Here is a 12,310-nt window from a genome sequence, read left to right as displayed (position 1 = left end):
GGAAAATGGAAAACATTGCACCCATTTTTAAAAAAGGTAAAAAGGAGGGCCCTGGGAACTACCCACCTGTCAGCCTCACCTTTGTGCCTGGGAAGATCATGGAACAGATTCTCCTAGAAGCTATGCTAGGGCACATGGAGGGCAGGGAGGTGATTCAAGACAGCCAGCATGGCTTCATCAAGGGCAAGTCCTGCCTGACCAACCTAGTGGCCTTCTATGATGGAATGACTACATCAGTGGACAAGGGAACACTTATGGATGTCATCTCTCTGGACTTCTGTAAGGCCTTTGACATGGTCTCCCACAGCATCCTTCTCTCTAAACTGGAGAGATATGGATTTGATGGGTGGACTGTTCGGTGGATGAGGAATTGGATGGATGGTCACATGGATGGTAGTGGTCAATGGCGTAGTGTCCAGATGGAGACTGATGACAAATGATGTCCCTCAGGGGTCTGTACTGGGACCAGTACTGTTTAATATCTTCATCAATGACACAGACAGTGGGGTTGAGTGCAACCTCAGCAAGTTTGCAGATGACACAAAGCTGAGTGGTGTGGTTGATAGGCCTGAGGGATGGGATGCCATCCAGAGGGACCTGGACAAGCTCAAGAAGTGGGCTAATGTGAACCTCATGAGGTTCAACACGGCCAAGTGCAAGGTCTTGCACCTGGGTCAGGGCAACCCCCAGTATCAATACAGGCTGGGGCATGAAGAGATTGAGAGCAGCCCTGTGGAGAAGGACGTGGGGGTATTGGTGAATGAAAAGCTGGACATGAGCTGACAATGTACTCTCTCGCAGCCCAGAAGGTCAACCATACCCTGGGCTGCATCAAAAGAAGCATGGCCAGCAGGTCGAGGGAGGTGATTCTGCCCCTCTGCTCTGCTCTGGTGAGACCCCACCTGGAGTGCTGCGTCCAGCTCTGGAGCCCTCAGCACAGGAAAGACATGGACCTGTTGGAGCGGGTCCAGAGGAGGGCCACAAAAATGATCCAAGGGATGGAATACCTCTCCTGTCAAGAAAGGCTGAGAGTTGGGGTAGTTCAGCCTGGAGAAGACTCCAGGGAAACCTTACTGCAGCTTTTCAATACTTAAAGGGGGCTTATAAGAAAGACAGGGACAAACTTTTTAGCAGGGCCTGTTGTGAAAGGACAAGGGGTAACGGTGTTAAAGTAAAAGAGGGTAGATTTAGACTAGATATAAGGAAGCAATTTTTTACAATGAGGGTGGTGAAACACTGGAACAGGTTGCCCAGAGAGGTTGTGGAGGCCCCACCCCTGGAAACATTCACAGTCAGGTTGGATGGGGCTCTAGGCAATCTGATCTAGTTGAAGATCTCCCTGCTCATTGCAGGGGGGTGGACTAGATGATCTTTAAAGGTCCCTTCCAACCCAAACCATTCTATGATTCTGTACTATTTATTTGCCATTCAGCTTTGCAACTTTATTTGAGAAGTCATGAGGAGGGAATATTAATAATAATGTATAAAAATAAAATCCTGAGTTCAATTTTTTTCTTCATAGCTTGACTCTGCAAGACTTTCTCACAAAATAGTCACCCAAATAGAAGCATGGTATCATCCGTATAAGGGTAAGAAATAAAATAACTGCATGCATATATTTAATACATGGCAAGTAATTAATTTAATTTATTGGTACATATCAGCAATAGATGACACCTACATGCCTACAGGTTTTATCCTTAGGACATATCCACCCTGGTGACTGACATACCTATGAACATGGGTGATGCCACCTCTCTACTTCACCCTCACCTTTTTTTACTGGGAGGGGAAAAGGGGAAGGTCTCATACATTGGATCATCTTTACCTGAGACATGGTGCTTGTTGAAACTTATTAACTGTATTTGCTGGAGTCAAGTGCTGTCTTCAGTACACCTGGCTTTCTCATTGTCCAAAACAGAGGCTTTTTAGGCTAGCGGCTGCAATTTCCTTCTAAGGAAACCATTAGAGTGAGTGGGAATGGTGAGCTGTTACACACAAAATCTTTTACTTCGCTGTGGGGCTGAGGGGCACACGGGCACAAGCCTGGGTCTTCTAATTTAGACATTCAGTGCTGTATTCTAGGAGCATTCACCCATGCTTGCTAGACCCTACAGACCAGATCCTTACTAAGATATTATATCTGGTACATTGTGGAACATTTTTTCTTCAAAGTATGTAAAGAGGAAGGTAACTTTGTCCAGACCATACACTGTCCAATTAAACATAATTATAGTAATACATGTGAGATCTGTTGGAGGAATTCTTCATGGTTTGGATGCTTTCAGAGGGATTGCAGAGGACGTTTGGTAATTTATAAGGCCAGAGAACACAATAGACAGCCAGACAGTGTGCACAAAGACTGAAAATCTGATGCACACCATGCTTCTCGTTCAATTTCTGGTTTACAGCAGTATTTTTAAGAGGGTAGGACGGTTAGATTTCATCTGCAAGGACATGTCTTATTCACCACTTCTGTGAATATCTTTCCTCAGACTTTCCCAGACTGGTTCTTCTTTTTGAAGTGTGTCATTAGCAACTCCTGTTCTAGAAATGCTGATCTTTATTCCCAGTCCTGCTGGTCACAGAATGCATTACCTTTCTGCTCCAGCTGGGAGCACACAGGCTTTAGGCCTCTGTTGCAGCGCCTTGGTAGGTGTGAAGCAGCCAGACATCCCAGACTGAGGCATCTTCCAAGAACTGTACAGTCAAGTTGGAATTTTGTTTTCCTGAATAATTGTAGATGAATTTTCCCTCTTTTATACTCCACCTTGTCCCATTTCATGTTTTAAGTCCTGCAAGACTGAGTTGTGGAGGGAGGTACTTCTCGTTAGCAGTTTCAGAAAGCCATCTGTAGTCATCTTTTATGTAGTCATAGCAGATGGATGCCTATTAAGACAATCACAGATCATGACAGTCTCCTCTTCTTCCTCCTTTTTAAGAAAAACATTTATTTTCAAGGTTTTTAGGCATTTTGCTTGACTGTATTGCACTAAGGAAAGAACACTTACAAAGCTTCTCCTGTGAGCCAGTGCTCTGTACCCAAAACAATCGCAACTTACACCCCTGGGGACCTGAATAGACAGGAGAGGTAGCACTGCTGGTCAGGGAGAATGCCCCCTCAGAGCGGAGGCTGTCAGACACCAGAGATCTGGACCATCAATGTGGCAGCACAGGCTTTACTGTTATCACTTTTGTGAAGTTTTGTTCGGAAGAGGATACCGCAGAGAGAGATCTGTTCTCCTCACACGTCCTGACAGAACAAATTTGGAAGGACTGGCTAATGAAAAAAGCTATGATAAATTATTACAGTTATTATAATTGCAATTGGTGATATATGCCTTTCAGCAACCCTTAGTGAGATTTTGATAGAGAATGATAAACCTTACTAAGTAATTGAGTCTTACTGGTTAATTAAACAACGTAGAAATAGAAGACTATGTAGCAATCTGTTCATGCATTACTAAAAAGCTCGAGTGAATGCCTTTGTTGTTTAATGTAATATTATAATAGCTTGCATAAGAAGCAAAAGGAGTTCTGTGTCAGGACCTGCCTAGAATTTTAAGAGGGTTGTTAGGTAAACAGCATTACTATTTTCAAAATGGCATTTGACCACATCACTGTGTTTCACTCTCTACTCCTAAGTTTCCTAACTGAGCTGAACTTTCACAATTTTACGAATTCATCTTTGAATAAAGCATAGGGGCATTTTTGCACAACTCCTTCAGGCAAAATCCTCTTTGAAATGAAGGCGAGGTTTGCATAGCAACTATAAGAAGGAAGAATAATGTAAGAAATTATAAGAATGTGAGGTCAGATCTTAGGCTGATGGTTTTGGAAGCACATACTGAACACATGAAAGGATAAAAGAGAGCTGTAGCAGGTACTAATGACAAAGGCTCACATTTTATCTACACCAATTATATGGGTGTAACCTCCTTTAGCCAGAAAGTCAAGCACTGAGGTCAACACCTTTTAAAAACCAATACCACTCTTTCAGTTATGAATAAGTAAGGGGAAAAAAAAATCACGTCTTGCAAAATGAAAGGCAGAGCCAAATAATAGATCAATATTCTCATTCACCTCTTTAGAAAGCAAAATAGTAATAAAAAAACTTTAACATATTTACCAAACTCCACAGCATTTCTGTATTAGTCACAATATGCATACAAACGCACTCGATTCTTTTTTACAGAGCTAACATAATGTCATTTTAAAAAAGAGCTACCTTATGAAAAAAAAAAAGACTTCTCAGTCTGTTTTTCTGCCTTGTAGCAGGTAGATGAATAGCCATAAATAGAATGATCAAAACAAATAAAAGTGATATTTCTCACCTACTCTCAAGCACGGAAAAAAATCTATACCCTCTTATTATTAATATTCCTGGAATTATGGAGTTGCTGTGAGGAAAAAGCAGAATAAGCTTGGTTTATTGTTCTGATGTTCAATGACAGTGCATGCCCATATTGAGCCACCTAGTGTTGTTTCATGGCTGGACAGTACTTTTGTCTGTATTATTTGGCATCCAGCTGGACCAGGAAGTGCTTCCATTCACAAAAAAAGCTTTCTACTGGCCATTTAAAAGAACTGTAGCTAAAAATGAGTCCTGGCAAAGGAAGAATCTGTCTTTCTGAAAATGAAGCCAGAATACTTTCCTCGCCAATGCCTACAATCAGATCCTCTTGCACGGTTTCCTACACCTCTAGAAAATCTTGTTTCTGTCAATATTAACCCCCAAAGAATTACTGAGAGCAGGATAAGGACCTCAGTCATCTGTACCACAGCAGCATGCAAATTCAGCCTTTCTGCTGTTTTCATAGTGTTTTAATGATCTGTAGGAGTAATGGGGATGTTTCACAACTAAATAATATTTTATATTAAAATAGTGTTTTATCAACTGGGAATGGCTGGAACTGCAAACACAAACTTTGTGACAGGACCTGGAAAGAAATACATTCTCTCAAGCAAACAAAAAAGAGGAGAATTTGCCTTGCAGAGCGTGCATATGCTATTTTGATAGCAAGTACAGGTATCTGAATTCACAGTGCAAATAGGAACAACGCAGAGATTCCGTAAATTACTGTAACAAGTAGGAGTCTGGATGCTGATCCATATCTCCATATATATGAAACAGAGACCTCAGCCCTTCTACTAGAACTGAGAAATCTGTTATATATAAATATAGCTACACAGTAATTGTACATCATTGGCAAGAAAAACCCAATTACCTCAAAGAATGTCGGTGGCAGCATCTGCTTCTAATTTTTGTTTCCATTATGGCAAAAAATAATTATTATTTTGTTAGCAATTACCAGATGTTTATGCATCAAGCATATTAACTGAACTGGCATATAAACAACCATAGGATAAAACACACAAAAGATGACTGATTAAGATAATGGATGATTAAACACATCAGCTGCTGGAAATGACATTTAGGATTTCTGTAGAGGACTTATAGCGAGCACAGAACTCGGAAGAGCTAAAATGGTAGTTCAAATCCAAGGCCCAAGGTACAAAAAGTCTGGGGTCTTAATGTAGGGGAACTGAAAGGCCTAAGAGAAGTCTACTCATCCATTGTAGTTCTAACATGGAAATACTAGTGTAAGGGGACATTCAGACTACCAGGAGCTCTGTTGAACTTGTATGTTGGACTGAATTACAGAATCACAGAATGGTTGAGGTGGGAAGGGACCTCTGGAGGTCATCTGGTCCAACCCCCCAGCTCAAGCAGGGCCACCTACAGCCGGTTGCCCAGGACCATGGCCAGGCAGCTCTTGAATATTTCCAGGGATACAGACTCCACAACCTCCCTGGGCAACCTGTACCAGTGCTCAGTCACCTTCACAGTGAAAAAGCATTTCCTCATGTTCAGAGGGAACCTCCGGTGTTCCAGCATGTGCCCATTGGCTCCGGTCCTGTCACCAGGCACCACTGGCAAGAGCCTGGTACCCTCCCTTCAGGTATTTATAGACATTAATACAATCCCCTTCAAAAATGTGAATTTGGGTTTAAAGCTCAGTTTGATTTCCTTGTTTCTCCTTTTCAGTTTTAACCAGACCTTTCAAAGAATCAGTTCTCCAAAAGTATTTAAAGAAAAATCAAAGGAAGGAATTAATAAGGAGGGGAAAACCCAGCAGTCCCTGACAGCAAAACATCCATTTTTTCCTCTCATTACTGCCTATGGCTGACTTCTGAGTAACTCCTTTGCATTTCAGTTGACAACACTTGGCACCATCTGATACATTTAAGACCTAAATGGCCTTCCCAAATGTACATAAAAATCTATGAAACAGAGCACTTAAAATATGTTCATTGGTTAAAGACTAAGAAGAGGCACATATGAGATATGGATGTACACACACACAAAACAAAAAATATTTATGTGAGGAGTTTTGCCCTGCCTGTTTTACCTTATTTTATGTATTATCTATTGAGAAAATAAAATTAAATCCCAGTTAAAATCAACAAACTCCTCAAGAATAACATGGAAGTGATATGAGGGAAAAAAAAACCAAATCCCCACCATACTGCAATCAATGTGGAATACTGTCTTCACAAAATCTCCTTTGGTAGCCAGTATTAAATGAAAGACAAACTCACGTATTTAATTTTTTACTTTGCACATATTTTGTATTTATATGATTGTGAGTAAGAGTCAGAGGACATATTTTCAACTCTTAATTCTGTGTGTGATTTTTTGTGTGATTTCACTTCCCCTTTCCATGTCTTACACTGCCAGCGTCACTAACAGCTTGAGATCAGAAGACTCCCTTAGTTGCTAACCATTATTTTCTTATCCAAATAGGGTTTTTTAGACTGAGTATCTTAGAGCAAAGATCAGCTTAAGTTCAAAGTGTGTCTCATTGGATAAAAGCAGAAACCTTCATTCAATTTCAGTTTTGAGACCAATGTATATAAATCTTATAAATCAATATGAAATTTCACAGTTAACCAAAGAAGAGGTCAAAACATTAAGCTATGCCTAATCAAATAATCTCCAGTGAATCAAATAATCAAAGATTTTTGCACATCTAAATTCTACAGTTTGGTCAAATAACATGAAGTATTTAAGAATATATTGTGAGAATTATTCTGAGCTAGCATGTGTCCCCTCCAGTTCTGATTTCTATGATTAAGAATAGAAGTATGCCACAGCCCAGTTGTTGAATTTGTTCAGTATGATGCCATCAATGTGACAGGCCCATTGCTCAAAGTGAAAGCATTGCCTAATATTTCTGTGTTTCTTATAGGCCATGTATATTTGGTGACTTTTTATAAAGGTGCAGAAAAGAAAACTTCACACCAGATGGTAAATCCAAGTCAAAAAAATAAAACACAACATTGTATGAGTTCTTTATATTAGAATTTGTGGTAATTATTAAAGCCACTTAGGAGCAACTATTCATCACTATGAATAATGTTTTGCAATCTAGTCTGTGCCAAATGTGTGAAGACTCTTCCTTAAGTATTCACATGAATCTTGAATCTGGAAGTATCAGTGGAGTGGGATCACATGGTGAAATTAATTTTTTATCCAAACGTCTAACTACATTGCAAAGCCAACTTGTACACAGTTGCTCAGACTGAAAGCCACCACATTTACCACAATAACTTTCAGTTTGTTGATAATGTTCAGTATACTGATCTATGCCTAAGAAGCCATTTATTGCAATACCCTGTTGAGCTGGGTGTTAGAGAGGCTGAAGAGTCAATTTTCACCCCACACCTATGTACATAAGTAGATGTAATCACTGGTATTTCTTAATACTGGAAAACAACATGGGGCATGCAAATATCTGGCATTTGGGAAAAAAAAAATCACAAATCATTATGATACAGAGCGAGTTCTCACCATGGCCATGCATTGCTACTGGTAAGAGGAGATAGAGGGAGAAAGGGCAAAGACACATGGAGTGAGGCTTTGGCTTTGGAAGGAAAAATACTAAGAGACCATCACTGGGAGATCAGCTACAACTGGAACAGGCCTGGTGAATTCGTTGATGGGGCTTTTTTTGTTTAGCTTAAGGAAAGCACATCCAATTTAATCACACTTGGATTAGATGAAACTAAATGTTCATCTAAAAGTAGATGAAACTTTAATGTTTTCCTTCTTTGCTATGTAAAATATGCACTGTACTATGTAAAAATGCATTGCTTTAAGCAGGATTTTTACCACCATATCCAAGACTACATATTCCCAAAGAGAACTGCAAATGTGCAAATTTAGTCACTTATCGCAAGGTGATAAGGGATGATATGCACTGCATAATCTGTCTAGTTTTTTGTCTAAGAATAGAAGAATCACAAGATTACATTCTGGGAGAGAAAATAGCAAGAAGCTGAGTATTTTAAGTGGTAAATAAAAAATGAAACCAAAATGTCAAAATATTTTATTCTGAAACAAATCCTAAGTTCAGTCAATAAATCCCACACTTAGTACAATTTAATATAGACTTTTCCTCTGCATATTGAAGAAAAACACTAAAATAACAAGTTATTATAAATATAGATTAGGTTGTAATGCCATTTTAATTTATCAATTAAGGAAAAAATCTAAAAGGGTGAAACCACCTCATCCCACCCACAGGACCATTGTACATATGTATAATTTTAATTTTAATTGCCATACAAAGCATTTGGAGAATTCCAGAAAAGCAGAATATTTCACCAGCAGTGTGGTCAATTTGTCTGTAAAATACATAGATGCAATCAGTTTTCACATGCCTACCCAGCAAAGACCATCTTCTAAGCAAGCACTTAGGGAAGAGAAGCAAATAAAGTGCTCTGTGGAGCTCCCTCATATAAAACGGCTTTGCAAAATCAGCTTTGTAGCATTGCTTTGTTTCTCAGTAATCTCTCAGTGCTGGTTTATGCCGTGCCTTAGAAAACAAGATTGTGTCCTAAACCAACAATCTGAAGAGTGGAAGTGTGTTGGAAATTAAACGCAAACATTGCAGGGGATTTACTAAAAGTCAATCTGTTTGGCTTACATATTCTGCACTCTGATTTTCCCACATATTTTTAAGAACTACCCTGCTAGTAGAACTGTGAAAACTAATACCCCTACATTTGAAGACTGTTTTATAGATTGCAGATGCCAATATATGGAAATAAGAAAGCAGCAGAGGTACTACATGACGTAAAACTTAACTATGTCTCTGATCAGGTCTTGGGTGCAGCTTATATAGAAAAACTAAGTTTATTGTGTAATTTAAAAGTTCAGCATAAAAATGCAGAGTCATAGAAGACCAGAATTTCATATTCAGTGAGTAAATGTAGAATTACCGAATTGGTGTTGCAAAGTAAATAAAGCTTCTTCAGCTAGAAAGGTGCAGCTGGGGCAGTGAGGGGGTGATACATAGGCAATCCTGTTTTAAAAGAGAAAATGTAAGCAAATATGTAAAATGTAAGAAATATGTAAGCAAAGAATGTAATAATCCTCCTGTTTCTTCAATACTGAAATTTGAGCTTCTCAGTACCAACTTTACAGATACCACAAGCAAATCTTAGTTTGCAGAAGAAACCTGTTATCCTAACCAGAGGAGACTGACACTGTACCCTGAACAAGATGGATTTGGTCTTGCTCTCTCCTGGAGGTCTGGTTTCTCCCCTATGCTCTGGGCAGGGCAGGGTAGATACTTTGAGGAGTGGAAAAAGGCTGATGGGAGAACATGTCTGGCAGAAGCAGAAACAATTTGGGAAAGCAACTTGTCCAGAAGTTCCTACGGTTCCAACAGTTTAGCATTTTCCACAGCTGCTATTTTGGTCCACTCTCTAAATATTCATCTATTTGGTGAGCACAATGTCAGGATTTCTTGAAAACGCAACAAAGAAGAAAGGGTAATATGCAACAATTCATATTTCAGCCAGACCAAAAAGAACAAACAGGAATGCCTGCTTTCCTCATTTTGTTTTTGAAATGGCTGCAACAAAACCGTGAAAGGATTTGAGCTCATTTAAATAATAAAAAAATTTGCTCTGTGAGACTTGTATGATAGATCCATTAAGGTCTCATGTAGCATCTTAGAGACAGCACAACCCAATCCTACACAAGGGCTGTATTTTGAGTGCTGGGGTTTTGTGTTTTTAGATCAGAAAAAGACAAGGCATTTTAGTGGGCATGAGATGTTTAAAAAAAGCCTAACAAACCCAAACAAACAAAAACACCCAATCCAAATCAGAGATCAGGAAGGATATTTAATATCAGAGGTGGGAGATTATAAATTTGCAGTCTTTTTGCAAATCTTCAGGCTAAAGAAAAACCTCCACATTTTGTCATTGTGTCCAACAAGCTGAGCTAAAGTGACGCTCAATTTTATCTGCTCTTTAAACCAATGTAATCTATGGAAGTGTCCGTTCCGTCTCCCACAAAGACCCTGGCTACCCATTCTGATTTTGATGCAGACATCCTTCACTGTGCCGGCACAGGTGTTCACATAGCCAGAAAGTTGCATAGATCAGTGAGGGGGGTACTGGAGCTGGGTAAGTCCCCAAGCCACCTGAGCACATGAACATCTGGGCCAGCACAATGAGGAGAAGAAGGATGTCAGAGTGAAGAGCTGAGAAACCACGGTTGTCAGAGAAGGACAACCAGTTTTGGTGGCAATGATGGTTTAGTGATCAAGAAGGTATGGCATTACTCCAGCAGTAGAGTGTCTGATGGAAAAAATAGTCTTTCCTTTGTTGTTTGCTATCCCACTGAAGAATTACAGCCTTGGATAAAGTCACAGTCCCTGACCTCCCCATATTACTGGCTACTGGGCTTGAGAAAATATATCTAACAGCATGGTATCCTAGAATTTAAACTATTATTTTATCTGTGTTTGGGCATTATTACATCCCATTTGCTCTAATACGTCTAGTTAAGACTCAGCTTTATAAACTGAGCAATTCAAATTTGGAGACAACAAAAACTCTTCACTCCAGCACTGCTCACTGATTTTCATTGTGGCCTCTGGTCTTGTTCTGTCTAATTTGGGAGTCCCACAGCAAACAAAACTGTAAAAGTGTACAGAAAAAAACCTGAGTTGCTAAAAAGATTGATAGCAAAATCACAATACTCCAGTCCTGAATATAAACTGGGACTATAACCCACAAAAGAACAAAAGGCACTCTTGTAGTAATCCAGTTGAGGAATTATTTTAGTAGGAGAGCAATCATTCTTGTCTGTAGTCCTCAATTAGTGTTAATTGTAAGAAAAAGCTTATTAGGAATATTTAAATTTTAAAGTCCCCCTGTGCAAGCGTATCTGAATTCCCAGAAGGTCGTTATAGTGCAAAGCATATTAATTAAAATGCCGCTTTGGGAAATCCTTCCTTATCCAATGTTCATTATTAACATGAAAGATAGTGAACAGGTTTTGATTTTTTATAAATGTTTTAGTCATCGTGACAGGGATTCAAATGGAGAAGAGTGTTTGAAATGTTAACGAAATTCTGATCATTTTGCGGGACTTAGTCCTTTCATGACACTTCTGCCCCAAATGAAGGATTTGCACAGCTTTGCAAAGATCCAGGGCAATGTATTGTCAAATTCCAGACCCCAGAGACACTTTCTAAAGAGACTAATGATTTGGAATGCTTCAGTTTAGGAGTCTTTCTATATTGATCTATAGAGGAAGCCATATTTATTCCACAGCTCCTATTGGCCTGTCTGAACTGTATATAAGACTCATAGTCCATTTCCCGCAGCAGCCCTCCTTCCTGGGGGTGACTGTTGGCCATATTAATATTTCTAAATGGCACAATACTCTCCCCATTGCATTTTACTGAAAATATCCTGTGATCAATATGTGCCTTTCACGTTATGCAAATCCAGGTATCTCTATCACACGAGGAGCTGCATGACAAACAGGGCTTACACATAGGAGATGGCTCGAGTTTGTTGTGTGACCTGTCATGCTCTGCCAGTCATGAGCATCACGGCCAGGGAAAGAGACAACCTTACATATCAGTAATACATCTGGGACCTGTGAGTACAGTCCTCTAGTTCTTCTGCAAGAGGCCTTGACAGATTCGGGCACAAAGATTTGGTATCACTGCTTCCCTGTGTTTTGAAATTCAGGACCTCTCAAAACTTAGACCATGATTCCACATCTCTAGGCACTTTTGAAAATATTGACTTATGCAACCAAAGACCCAGACAAAGCTGTAACTTTTATCCATGCCCACAAACCATAGGGAAAACAGTTCTTTGTAATTTATCAAAAACTCATAACTTATCACTCTCAACTTAACCCTGTGGGCCGACTCCTCTTTTTTACCAACTAAAACTGAAAAACCCATCTCTTTACTGGTCAGCAGAAAGA

The sequence above is a fragment of the Phalacrocorax carbo genome, chromosome 2 (assembly GCF_963921805.1).
Source record: "Phalacrocorax carbo chromosome 2, bPhaCar2.1, whole genome shotgun sequence".
Lineage (NCBI taxonomy): Eukaryota > Metazoa > Chordata > Aves > Suliformes > Phalacrocoracidae > Phalacrocorax > Phalacrocorax carbo.
The sequence above is the reverse complement of the archived record's forward strand: the minus strand, read 5'-3'. Positions refer to the sequence as shown.